Source organism: Diabrotica undecimpunctata, chromosome 3 (genome assembly GCF_040954645.1).
Source record: "Diabrotica undecimpunctata isolate CICGRU chromosome 3, icDiaUnde3, whole genome shotgun sequence".
NCBI classification, from domain to species: Eukaryota; Metazoa; Arthropoda; class Insecta; order Coleoptera; family Chrysomelidae; genus Diabrotica; species Diabrotica undecimpunctata.
The window spans coordinates 116167220-116182533 of NC_092805.1; the positions used below are offsets into that span (position 1 = coordinate 116167220).

At 32.7% G+C, this 15314-nt stretch overlaps 1 protein-coding gene across 1 annotated transcript in view; it reads right to left on the reverse strand.

Annotated features, from left to right (window-relative positions):
- Pgant9 (polypeptide N-acetylgalactosaminyltransferase 9) overlaps window positions 1-15314 on the reverse strand; it is a 332906-nt gene that overhangs the window by 109106 nt on the left and 208486 nt on the right. The window lies entirely within an intron of this gene.

Genomic DNA, 15314 nt, shown 5'->3' on the forward strand with positions numbered 1-15314 from the left:
TTCTTTCAACTATTTGAAACTCTGATCACAAACAATTCAAGTTTAAATAATGTACAAAAGTTTATATATTTAAAATCCTTCCTCAAAGGAGAACCTTTAAACTTAATTAGCAGCATCGAAGTAGTAGATGCAAATTTTGCTATCGCTATAAAAACCCTAAAAGAAAGATATGATGACAAATCACGAGTGATTAGTACTCTTATAAAAAAGCTGTTAAAGTCTCAATCTCTAGTTAAATGCACTCCTCAGGTACTAAGAGATTTTCTTGTACACACGAAGCAAACGCTTCAAGCTCTTAGTAATCTCGAAGTTCCAATTGAACATTGGGACCTCCTTTTAATAGAAATATTTTTAGAAAAAATAGATTTTGCTTCTCACAAGGCTTTTGAATATGAAGTAGGTTCTAAGAATGTTCCATCACTCAAACAATTTTTTGAATTTTTAGAAAAAAGATGTGATGTTTTAGAGAAACTTAATTACACTGAAACTCAGTCAAAGTTTAATAATAAAGTCACTCAAAAAACTGCTCATATTTCCACTATAAATAATAATAAATCTAGCTATGAAAATTGCATATTTTGTAAACAAACTGGTCATAAAATATATCAGTGTAACTTATTTAAAGACACAAATTCTCGAGAAAGGTTTAATTTTGTAAAGCAAGCACAGCTTTGCAGAAACTGTTTTGGCACTAAGCATTTTACTGATAAATGCATCTCTAAATACACATGTAAAATTTGCAATAAAAAGCACAATACACTTCTGCATGAAGAAAATAATTTTTCTCACACTCATGAAAATAATTTATTCTCTCCCACTCGAAGCAATCAAAGTGCTTCAAATTCACATGATGGTAATCAAAGTCACGCCAATAGGCAACAATCACGCTTTAATGCACCACAAACCTCTCAATCCTCCGCAAGTATACAGGGTGATTCACAAACTCGCCATAGTGCACCACATATCTCTCAAAGTAATTTTCATGCTCCTCAAAGGAGTAATAATGCCCAAGTTACTCAAAGAATTAATTCTCCACATTCATATAATGAATCACCAAACACTTCTACTCACTTAAGCACTCAGACAAATGAATATTGTCTACTCTCAGACACACAAAGTCAAAATTCATCTTGCATCTCTTCTCTCTCCACTTTCAATCCAAAAAACGAAGTTTTGCTAGCCACAGCGCTGGTAACAATTTACTCTAAAAGTGGACAACCTGTACACGCAAGATGTCTTCTCGATAATGGATCTCAATCGAGCTTTGCAACAAAAGATTTAGTAAATAGACTAAATTACTCTACCACTAATAAAAAATTACAAATTTCCACAATCTCTCAAAATTGTTCCATCTCAAATGAAATGGTAAACATTGAATTTTTCCCATATAAAAACAATGATATGAAATTTGAAGTATCATGTGCAGTTTTGGATAATATTACGTGTAAAATACCTCAGGTACCTCTAGATCGTAGCAAAATAAAAATACCAGCTGGCATAAAGCTCAGTGATCCCTCTTACTCCTCCCCAGGGATAATCGATCTCTTATTAGGTGCAGAAATTTACTGTGATCTATTAAAGGATGGTTTAATTCATATTGGAGCAGGTCTTCCAGTGCTTCAAAACACTCATTTAGGATATGTCATGTTCGGTAACTTATCTCCACAAGTCTCATCTAAGAAAAAGATGCACTCTCACTCAAACTGTAACTATTCACACTCGAATCATATTTCTTTATTTGTTCAATCTCACACTGAAGAAGAAAATATAAATAATCTTCTCCAAAGGTTTTGGGACATTGAAGAAGTTCCCGAAATAAAGCGTTTAAGTCCTGATGATGAAAAGGCTGAGAAAATATTTAAAGCCACAACACAAATCCTACCGAATGGACAGTTCCAAGTAGATTTACCCCTATGCACGCCTAATGAAAATAATAAATTGGGCGACTCTTTCCAAATGGCGCGAATGCGATTTCTAAATTTGGAGAACAAATTCTCAAAAAATGATTCTCTTTACAAACAATATAAATCTTTTATAGATGAGTATGTTGAATTAGGACATGCAAAATATGTTCCGTTGTCTCTGCAAAATGTACACTCAGAAAACAAATATTTCTTGCCTCACCACAGTGTAGAAAAAGACACTTCTCTCACAACTCGTTTGCGCGTAGTTTTTGACGCATCCATGAAAACCACTTCTGGTTTTAGCCTTAATGATATTATGTTAAAGGGTTATACCACACAACCAGAACTATTTGACACTTTAGTCAACTTTAGACTCTTCAAGTACGTATTCACATCTGATATAAAAAAGATGTTTAGACAAATCAGAATAAACCCCAACCAAAATTTCTTATTAAATATTTTGTGGCGCAACTCTCCCTCGGAGCCGTTAAAATGTATACAATTGGAAACGGTTACCTATGGAACGAAACCAGCTACCTTCCTTAGCACACGATGTTTAATTGAACTCGCAAACATGCATAAGGAAGAATATCCTCTCGCTCATGATATGCTCATTAATTTTTGCTATATTGATGACATACTATATGGTACAAATAGTATTGAAACACTCACACTTGCGCATGAGCAAATCACTGCACTGCTACAAAAGGCAGGCATATCTCTTCACAAATGGTGTTCAAATTCACCACAATTTTTAGAAAATATTTCACAATTTTCAACTGACTCCACGTATGTCATATCTCCAGAAAATCATTCCAATAAAATATTAGGTCTTTGTTGGGACTCTAAATTAGATAGTTTCTCTATTTCAGTGCCAGAAATCGAAATAAAAGATTCCTACACTAAGAGACAAGTGCTCTCGATAATCGCAAGTTTTTTCGACCCCAAGGGATTAATTAATCCTGTAATAGTAACTGCAAAAATAATAATGCAAAAAATTTGGCTTTCAAAAATTCAGTGGAATGAAAGTTTAGACTCTACACTCTTAAATGAATGGTTAAATTTTCTCAAACATATTTCAGCACTAAAACATTTAAAAATTCACAGACCTTTTTTTATTGAAAATTATATATGTACTATACAAATACACGCATTTTCCGACGCTAGTGAAAAGGCATACGCCAGCTGCATATATATTAGAGTTACTTATAGCTCAAGGAATGTCTCTTCCACACTCATCACCTCTAAAAGTAGGGTAGCTCCAATAAAAACATTAACTTTACCTAAGTTAGAACTTATGGGTGCTGTTTTATGCAGCAAACTCACTAAAAGAATAGTTGAAATTCTAAATAATAAATTAACTCAAATAGACTCAATAAACTGCTGGACGGACTCAGAAATCGTACTTGCTTGGTTAGGCTCACATAGCTCGAGATGGTCACAGTTTGTTGCAAATAGAGTTTCTGAAATACAAGGAAACCCACAATTTAAGTGGCGATATATAAAGTCAAAACAAAACCCCGCAGATATTGCGTCAAGAGGCATGTCTGCTCCTGAACTTCTAAACTCAAAATTTTGGTTTCAAGGTCCCGCATTTCTACTTAATTATGACTTAGATTTAACTTCTTATGATTCAAAACCAAATGTTAGTAAAATACCCGAGGAAAAGAAAATAGTTCATCTAGCACAAGAAAGTCCAATAAGTTTCATTGAAAATTTATCTCTCAAATTTTCAAACTTCTCAAAACTACAACGCAGTATCACACTTATTCTCAGGTACATTCACAATTTCAAGTTTCCAAATGAAAAATATGTTGGACCCTTCTCTGTTTCAGAATTAAAAAATGCTGAAAATTTAATAATAAAACTTTTGCAAAAGGCACACTTTTTTCGAGAATTTTCTTGTCTTAAAAATAAGGAGATAATTTCAAATAAAACAATTTTAAAACTCAACCCATTCATAGATAATCAGCAAATGATTCGTGTAGGTGGTCGTCTAAGGTACTCAGACGTCCCATATGAACAGAAGTACCCATTACTTCTACCCTCTCATAATCACATAGTAAAATTAATGCTGCATAGAGAACATATAAGATTATGTCATGCAGGCCCTCAAAATACTCTTTCCAATTTTCGTTTAAGATATTGGTGTCTAAATGGTCTCAAAGAAACTAAAAGGATAATTAATAAATGTCACGATTGTTTTAAATTTAAAGCAAAGACAGCCACACAGTTAATGGCTGATTTACCACGGGAACGTTCATGTTTCTCCCCTCCATTTACCAATGTCGGTCTAGACTTTGGTGGTCCATTTCTTATAAAAAGCTCCAATTTAAGAAAGGCTCCAAAAATAAAATCCTACATAGCGTTGTTTGTATGTATGGTTACTCGTGCAGTGCACATCGAATTAGTCACAGGTCTGTCTACCGAAAGTTTCTTACTTGCTTTAAAAAGATTCATCAGTAGGAGAGGCTGTCCACAAATTATCTACTCAGATAACGCCACTAATTTTCTAGGAGCTAGAAATCAGTTGAGGGAAGTTGCACTATTTCTTAAACAAAAGGAAACCTCTGAGTCCATATTCAATTTTCTCTCCTCTTCTGAAATCCAATGGAAATTTATTGTAGCCCATTCTCCGCATCATGGTGGAATTTGGGAGGCAGCCATAAAAAGTGCCAAATATCACATTTTAAGGCTTTTAGGCAATACCACTTTAACTTTTGAAGCCTTTAGCACAGTTCTCGCACAAATAGAAGCAGTACTAAACTCACGCCCTCTTTGTGCTATGTCAAATGATCCAAATGACTTTAACACATTGTCTCCAGGACATTTCCTAATAGGAAAACCAATTACGTCATTTCCTGAAGAGATAGTGACGGAAATACCTGACAATAAATTAACAATTTGGCAAAACTACATGAAGATTCAGCAATCATTTGCCAAACGCTGGAAAATTGATTACCTTAATCAACTTCAGAATCGCCCCAAGTGGTTAACACCACAGAAGAATCTTGAAGTTAACGACTTAGTTCTATTAAAGGAAGATAAAGTTCCACCCCTACACTGGCCATTGGCAAGAATTGTTGAATTGTTTACTGGTAAGGACGATAAGGTCCGTAGTGTTAAAATAAAGACTAGAGATGGATATTTTAACAGACCCATTACAAAACTCTGTCCTCTTCCTGTGGACAAAGTAGAAAATTAAAATTTTAAATTTTGTCACATTTATATGTATTACTCTAGTTTAGGAATAGTTATTTCTTAAATTACATTTAAGTTAAGTTTGCTTACTTTCTCAAATCACTCTTTCTTTCGTTTTGAAGTAAATACTTCAACGCGGGCAGTCTATGTTCCAGAAATGAACATATCATTTTAAAATATAAATTAAAAATATAGTTCTTTACACTTTTCTTAGTGTAGAATAAGTAAAATAGTCACAGCCGACTTGTTGGCACCACCACAGCCTCTTAAATAGTTTTCACACCTAAATACAAGAGGGGTAATCTACACTTCTACCAGAAAACAACCGAACACATGTGTGTGTTCGATTATTCTATGCTTTTACGCACCAAGTATTATTTTAGTTAGTTCTCACTCACACGCCCTTGAGGCAACACTCTCAATTCATATATAAAATATTTCTCTACGCCGAAATCGGGCATTTTTTCTCATAAATACGGTTTTCTATTTTACGTGTGATAAAGAAAGAATTATTTGATACTGTATAGTCAGCTACGTCGTTTTGAACCTCTTTAATCTAAAAATAGTTAATTATAAGTCGATAAACTTAAAGTGCTTTTATTTCTCTGGAGCAATATTTGCTCACCTTAACAATCCTTATCCTTCAACGGTCACTGAAGAACCAAACCTATGGAGATACATCAATTCACAAGTCCTTTGAAGTAAGGCTTGGAATCAAAAGATTTCCAACTCTCGAATGTAGGGATCCAGTTACAAGGCCCCCACATATAATTTAAAAAAACATTTTTAAAAGTATCCAAAAATCAACTTGTGAGAAACTCTTTCCTATATTACTACCATTTACCCAATATTTCTAAAATATTCTGAATGTGTCTCTAAATATCTTTACAGTAAATTTGAAAAATAACATATATCAACCAACAAATTAAATTAACAACAAGCCCGAATCCGAATTTGATGGATCCTTTGAGTGTGCTTCTCTCGACGATTTTTTACGAGATTTGTTAAAAATATCGCCTCGGATCCTTTTTATATTCTATCTGAGATTTATATTTGCTTTATAAAAAAAAAGTTACCGCAGGAAATCAGATTCCTCAAAAATGCGACGTTTAAATTGACGCAAATAGAGCTATTCGTGTTAAAAAGTTTTCGTCAATGTTGATACACCATTCAGAGGTCGATAAACAAGATGTGTTATTTTATTTTTCCGAATATATTTCCAAATTTTCTTTTACTTCCGTTTATGGTTGGTGGCCTCTCACGTTACAATTTTTTACCTATATTTTTTATAAAAAATATAGGTAAAGATTATAAAGGTATAGATTATAAATGTTACAGTTGAATATCAAACTCTAGAGATGACAAAACTTATACAAAAACTAATATTGCACTGCAAAATACCAGACGCATGGGGAAACAGCATAATGATATCAATGTTCAAGAAAGGAGATAAAGAAGACCCTAATAATTATAGATAATAATTATAGAGGTATAAATTTACTGAGCACCGCACTTAAGCTTACCACAAAAGTCCTAATCAACAAAATCAATAAACTAACAACTTTATCAAATGAACAACAAGGATTCAGATCCGGAAGATCCTGCGTAGACGCCGTATTTGTACTAGGACAAATCACAGAAAAGGCCATCGGGTACAATAAACCAGCATATCTATGTTTTATAGACCTGACAAAGGCTTTCGATCCCTGTACAATCGCTGTATAAAAAAAACATACCAATCAATATTATACAAACCATCGAAAACATCTACTTTTATAATCGAATACAGACAAAGATAAATGGAAAACTAATGGACGGATAATGGACGAAATAACAGAAATGAAAATACTTTGATGAATATCAGGAAAAAGTCTGTTGGATAGAGAGAGAAGCGAAAACATAAGATGAGCATGTAATATAGAAGACATAAGTGGATGGGGACAAAACCGAAACAGGAGTGAAACGAACACATTAGTAGAATGGCAGAGGATAGGATAGTACGAATAGCACGAGATATGTCACCAAATGGACAAAGAAGTATTGGCAGACCAAAAAAAGGTGGTGCGATAATTTAAACAATTTAAGAGGCTAATATTGAAGAAGAAACAGGCTTTGGAAGCAGAAGAAGAAAGAGTATCAAAGAATCATGTAAGATTTAATTTAATTTTTTAAAAGTTGTAATTAAAAAGAGTACGCTACTGGCAGCCGGACAGCGCATATCATAAGAATTAATAGCTAAATGGGCACACAATACAGGGTGAGTCATGAGGAACTTTACATACTTCTACCATATGTAGAGTCCCTCAGGGAGCATATCATGTGGCCACTAAAAGATGTCAACTCCTCTTCTTTATTAATTAACAGGGTGATTTGTGTAATTGACCATTTATTTCATTTTACTGTAGTGTTTATACGGCTCATTTGATTTTTTTAATTTTTGCATGATACAGTACACTACTATCAAGCATTCGACTGGTATTAGCTAAACTAAAAAATTCCAGGACTGGCTTTGGAAAAATTAATTTAGGGATTCGTATTAAATATTACACCCTGTATAAATTTGTTTTTAAAATGCAATAAGTGATTTTCAAACTACATAAATAGCCAATGAAAACGACATACGCGACAATGTTGTCGCACTTTTATTAAATTTTTAGTGAACGATCAAATCTTACCAAAAATAGAACAACCATAATGAAGTATCAAATTATAAGGTATTAATTTAAACAAATGTTATAAATTTTAAACATTTTAATTAAAATGAGTTCCTACAACATAATCTAATACGTAGAAAATTAACATCTTTACTGTCACTTTGTATTATCTGTATGATAGAATCAATTGTTTTTCAATTTTAAATTTTTACTCATAGATCGTATTGGGGCATTATTTTCGATAAATAATAAATTAAATTGATTAAAAAGTCAAACCTCTTGTATGTGTTAGTTTTTGTTGATTGTATATGATTAAAATTTTATGTCAAATAATAATACATTGCATCAACTGTACTAAATAAAAATAAATCTAAAAAAGTTTAAAATGAAGGTTGGCGTTGACCGTTTGACGTTTCTTGATATTTTATACCCTTTGTCATTATTGTCATTATCAATTGTTATTTATGTGTACAAGAATACATATTTCTTTTGTCATATCTACGTTAAGTACATTGTGTTAGTTTTGGTAGAGCTTTTGTTACTTTCGTTCAAAATGCCACATCAGTTTTCGACCACAGAATATGCAGACATAATATTTGTTTATGGATTCTGTAATGGGAATGGTAGGGCTGCTAGTAGAGAATATCGCAGCAGATTTCCTAATCGTCGAACTCCCAGTCATCCAACATTTGGGTCAGTTTTTAATTATTTGCGAGAAAATGGCACTTTTCCTAGTGGAACAACAGAGCGACATGTAGATGAAGCGCAGGAAGATGACATTATGGACGCCGTTACTATGAACCCTACAATAAGCACTAGACAAGTAAGTCGAGAACTCAATGTTACTCGATCAAAAGTAAGTAGAGTCTTACAAAAAAATAATCTATACCCATATCACATTACAATTTTTCAGCGACTACATGCTGGAGATGAGATCGATAGGTTGGAATTTTGTAGATGGATTAACAATAATCGACCAACACTATACAGGACACTATTTACAGATGAAGCCCAATTTACCAGAGACGGGATAAATAATTCACGAAATTCACGTGTGTGGGCAGAAGAAAATCCCCATGCTATTCGAGAACGTCGTTCTCAGTTAAGGTTTTCGGTTAACGTGTGGATTGGTGTCATAAATAATTAATTAGTAGGTACTCACTTTTTTGATGGTCCTTTAACAGGGCAGGTCTATTTGAACTTTCTACAAAATATTTTTCCGAATTTGCTTGCCAACGCGAACATTGCTATCCGAGGGATGTATTTTCAGCATGATGGGGCACCCCCACACTTTTTACTGGCAGTGAGACAACATCTCAATAATGTTTATGGCAACAGGTGGATAGGACGTGCAGGTCCTATTTCGTGGCCTTCAAGATCCCCTGATTTCAATCCCGCTGATTACCATATTTGGGGACGATTGAAGCAACTAGTTTACGCAGTGAATATTAATAACCGACAACAATTAATTGATAGAATTATACATTGTTGTAATACTATTAGAAACGATCCCCAGAGTATCCGTAATTCAATACGTCAATTAACAATTCGGCAACAAAAATGTGTACAGGCTGCAGGGTTCCATTTCGAAAATCTATTTTGAATTATTTTTATTTTGTTACCATTATTGTATCTTTTCCAGTTGTAATTTATGGGTTTATCATAACTATGTACATATTTTTAGTTTTTTTTAAATTGTTCTTCGTTATTGTTAGTAGTTACTGTTTTTTGTTGTGCAGTGACTCAGTTTATCATTTCAATTAAAATGTTTGAAATTTATAACATCTGTTTAAATTAATCACCTTATAATTTGATACTCCATTATGGTTGTTCTATTTTTGGTAAGATTTGATCGTTCACTAAAAATTTAATAAAAGTGCGACAACATTGTCGCATATGTCGTTTTCATTGGCTATTTATGTAGTTTGAAAATCACTTATTACATTTAAAAAAAAATATATACAGGGTGTAATATTTAATACGAATCCCTAAATTAATTTTTCCAAAGCCAGTCCTGGAATTTTTTAGTTTAGCTAATAACAGTCGAATGCTTGATAGTAGTGTACTGTATCATGCAAAAATTAAAAAAATCAAATGAGCCGTATAAACACTACAGTAAAATGAAATAAATGGTCAATTACACAAATCACCCTGTTAATGAATAAAGAAGAGGAGTTGACATTTTTTAGTGGCCACATGATATGCTCCCTGAGGGACTCTACATATGGTAGAAGTATGTAAAGTTCCTCATGACTCACCCTGTATATTTTTCGCCAATACGAGTGTAGATATCACTAAGTGAACATCATTTAAATTAAGGCATTACACAGTACAATATTTTTTTTGTTGTGTCTACAACAGTGCATCTTAATAAGTTGCCGTTTAAGTCAGAAACAGTAGTTTATCATATAAACAGCTAAAAATAACTCAACACAGTCCATTAAGTTTCGAAAACCATCGATTCACTTATCAACAGTTCAGTACAGACTTGTCCACATACACTTGTGTCTTAAATCTATATCTACATTTTATTTCTTTCCATAAAAACAACTGTTTATAGAAAATCTCATGTAAATATAGAGGCTGTTCCTTAAGATTAGGAGGTATATCTGGAGATTCTTTGTTAGTAAGAATGAAATGTGGTTAAAAAGTATAAAGAATGGAAAACCTTTTAGCGCAGATTCATTCCTGTAGAATTGCTAAAGGCAGATGAAGATATCACGGCGCGGTTACCTCACCCGCTAATTCAACGGATTTGACAAAAAGAAAAGTCATCTGAGGAATAAAAACAAGCTATGGTTGTGAAACTTCCAAAGAAAGGAGATGATACGAACAGTAATAACTGAAGAGTCCAGCAAAACTTTTGATCGAATTATACTGAACATACATATGGGCATTTTCAGAGAATCGCCAATTAATATTTTTATAAATTGTAAAATGTGGGGCGATACGAGCCGAGGTGCATATTAGGTCCAATCTAATAGCCCACGGCGACAGTTGTAATTATAATTAGGAAAAACGCGACAAAAAACAAAAAAAATCACGTTTAAAAATAAATGGATATCTATAAAAAATACTTATAGTTTGTATAGGATGATAAGTAAATCTCCAAATAGAAAGCAATTATAAAGACTCTTGACAACATGAGTACTAACAACAATGTAATTCCAAGATAATAATAATAATTTTTACGGCACTGCTTGATGACATGATGTATATTTTTTCTTTACCTGTATGGTTCTATCTCGAACATTCTTTTCCAAAGTTTATGATCGATTAGATCTTACCTTTTTCGTTTGCTTTTTTGCAGTTGTTATTTCGTCGATTGCTGTTTATACACACAACCAGTGAAGTTCTCTCAACTATTGCCTAGGTTCAGTATTGAGATTACTAGCTGCACATGAATTGCAGCAGTAAGTGAAGTATGACACGTAGAGCCATAACTTAAAGTAAATTGTTTGGTGAAGACCAGTCGACTGAAAGTCCAATACACCCCAGTTTATGGTTTTAAGATTGGCCATTTATGTGTTATTTCTCATTTAAATCATATGTATTCTATGTATGTCCTCCTCCTAAGTGCCTTCTCTGTTGAAGTTGGCGATCATATGGCAAATTTCTCTCTATGTATGTAGATGTATGTTATGTATGTTATTATTTTAATAAAAACAGGCAGGAGGCTGGATGTTAATAAAGCAGACCATTTTTAGGGTACCTTAAAAATACTAACAATATAAAAAAAAACAAAATATTTTGTTGAATTTGTATTTTGTTTATTCCCATTAAAAATATGAGGAAATATAGAAATGCGATAAGAAAATATATTGTGAGCGTATGACCAAACGTTTAAGTTGAACACAATTTAGTCCATATGTATAAGTTTTTTTAATAAAATTTATAATCACACGCATTGTTTCACTGCCTACGACACAGATCCAAAGATGCTAATTTCTTTCACACACCTCACACCTTAAATGTTTATTTGTGGTGGATGAGTTAGAAATGCTAATGAGCTAACCATTTCGAGATTTATAGTGATGCAACTAAATCCATGTCCCCGTTTTTATGTCGTGTATAATAAATTTGGTTATCATTGTGTAGTAAGTTATTACCTTTTGTTGTGAGATGTATTTAGCAAATAAATTAAATTAGAAGAATATTTGCTAAATGTCACAGTTTCTTAACGATCCTTAATAGAACTGTGTCCTAATCGGAAATTAAAATAGGTAAAATAATAATTTTATTCTGACTGAACATTTTAAGAACAATACTAATATTATAACTGCATATTTTATGCAACAATCATTAATTTTTATTTTATTTTTATTAAAATTAATGTTGTTAGACAATTTTTTAGCTTATCTACGTAATTAACTAGGCAAAAATCGACGCAATCGCATATTTTATGATTATCTAAAATTATTGGCTGCTTCAAGATTTACTGAAATCAGGTTTAAATACGCTATTGAACTTAAATGAAGATAGGTAATACAAAAACGTTTAAATTAATTACGGTATTTCTGCAAAAAGTTAAATTAAATGTGTGAATGAAAAATTGATCGTTTGAATGGATATTTCCTTTGTATGTGTACCTATCTTATATACTAAAAGGCTAAGCCCTTTTCTTGTGCGCAATACTCCTCCTAAACGGTGATAGATAGGAGAATAATTTTTTCGAATAATTATACAGATTGTTGAGTAGATTCCCCCTAAGGTTTAAAATTTTAAAAATTCGAACCGGTTTAAAAATGGCGGCCATAAAATGAATTTTTCCTATAGTAAAGTATAGGAATTTTACAGGTTTCATTCTTCAAAATTTAAAGTCCTAATTTTCAATGTATTTTTAAAATATGCCCGCGTCTACTTTTTTATTATACTTACTGATTGAATTCAGAATTATGGAATGCACCAACAAGTGTTTCCACTTAAGGAATAACGATAATGACCACTCAAAATTCGGGATCCTTCTGTCTCCGATTTTAATTTATGGGGTCTGTTTTACACTATCTGATGAGTTGGTATTTTTTTATTTTTATGTTTAGTTAGAAAGTATTCTGTTTCCAACAAGTGCAGCGTGTGTGAGGTGTTGTGATTGATATTTAGAGATTTAGGCTACGTTTTGAGTTTAATACTTGAAGAATTAAATAATGAGGTAAGCATTACTTAGTTTTTAATTTATTAGTTAAAAATATATTATTAATTTTGTTGGGAATAAGCCACAATTTTACTTTAAATTAGGTTTATTTTAAATAAATAAATAAAAAATAAACTTATAAAGTAAAATTGTGGCGTATTCTCAAAAAAGTGGAACAGTAGGCGGTAGTGTACACTAGCGCGGAGCATCATACTGGTTTCTGTATTTTTTAAATTTAAATAATATTTAAATATAAATTTAGTTAGTTAGTTAGTTAGAGTTCTCAAACCGACTTCTTTTTCTTAAACGTGGCATTTTACAATCTAAAATATGCAAAAAAAAGTTACTTCCGGTTTTACTTCCGTTTTTTATTTAAGAAGGGCGGAGTCTAACAATCATATTGTTTCCGTTTCCTAATGTAAATCTTCCTGAAAATCCTAAAAAACTACTGTATCGATTTTCAATTTAAAAAAATTGGCGTCGATACAGTTTATTTTTAGTAATTTCCTGGCGGAAACGATGGATCGTTAGACTCCGCCCCTTTTAAATATCAGCAAAACTTACATCAAAACTCGATGTCGAGTTGGTCCGCTAGTTTATTATCTACTTATCTAAACGTGGTGTATGTCATGTGTGTAATAATGAACCCCTGAGCGTGAAAAGTGTCCTCCCTGTACAATCCTGTATAAATGAATATTAATATTTTTATGTAATTACGTGGCTAAAGGTTGCAAAACCAAAGTCAAAATAAAAACAAAAAAAAATCTAAAATTATTCAAACATGAATTATCGAACTTTTATAGAAAATATTTCCAAAAACGAACTATTAGTACAGGAATGCTAAATGAAAACGAAACTTTTAAATTTAAATTATGTTAAATATTATTCTAAAACTTCCTGCATATTCTGAAGCATTTTCGTGGTGTTTTTCTAAAAATTCTGGTTGCCTTCTATAGAATTTCCTTGTCAGGTATTCCCACAAAAAGCAATCACAAAGTGATAAATCGGTTGGTTGAGTGTGACACTCGATTCGGCCGCTGCTCTCATACTTAAGTCACCCGGACGATTCACCTCCCAATTTTGTCGGACTGAACCCCTTTTCGAAGTTGGAAATTCTTTTGCTCAAAATAATCACGGGAATCGATAGAGGATTAAATTCTAACCAACTTTTGTTCTATTCTATAGAGTTTTTTCATAAAGTCAATACAGCAAATTTTCATTGACAAAAGTCACGTTTTAACGATTTTTCATGAATAAATAAAAAAATATGCCTTTGATCGAAAAAGTATACGTAACAAAAATGATACAATAAAGCGTTTGATAAAGTAAAACATGACCGACTCATGGAAATTCTAAAAAACCTAGATGAAAGAGATTATAAGATGAAAGAGAGACCTAATAACAAACCTTTTTTACAATCAGCGAGCAATAGTACGAATTGAAAAAGAGAATCTGAAGAAATGGAAATAAATAGAGGAGTCAGGCAAGGCTGCATACTATCACCTCTATTATTTAACGCTTATTCTGAAGAGGTAATTCGAGAAACTCTGGAAGATGAAATAGTCGGCATAAGAGTAAATGGAGTCTTAGTTAACAACATTAGATATGCAGATGATACAGTAATAATAGCCGATAGTTTACAAGACCTGGAAAGACTCATAAGTAAAATAGTAATTTGTAGTCGGGAGTACGGACTCTCGCTCAATATCAAAAAGACGAAGTTTATGAAAATTTGTAAAAACAACCATAATACTAACGAAATCTTGACAGTAGAAGGCCAGCAGATCGAAATAGTAAAAAAGTACACTTACCTAGGAACACTTATAACAGAAAATAATGACTACACTGCAGAAATCAAAGTCAGAATCGTTCACTCAAAAGCACGTTCTAATTTTATGAAAATGAAAAACGTCCTATGTGGCAAAAATTTAACATTAGCTCTTAAAGTACGCCTAACAAAATGTTACGTATACAGTGTACTATACTATGGAGTGGAATCATGGACGTTAAATCTAGACACAATGAGACGACTTAACGCCTTTGAAATGTGGACCTATAAAAGAATTATGAGGGTTTCCTGGGTAGATAGAGTTACGAACAATGAAGTACTGAGAAGAATAGGTAAAGAGAAGGAAGTTGAACTAACAATTAAAGAAAGAAAGCTACAGTATCTCGGACATGTGATGCGGAGTGAGAAGTATGGCATCCTGCGACTCATAATGCAAGGAAAGATAGACGGCAGAAGAAGCATCGGAAGAAGACGACGAATTTCATGGCTCAAGAACCTGAGAGAATGGTTTGGATGCAGCTCAAAAGAACTTTTTAGAGCTACTGCCTCAAAAATTAAAATAGCTATGTTGATTGCCAACCTCCGTAGCCAGATGGTACCCGAAGAAGAACAAAAATGCAGCTTAGAAAAGAAGA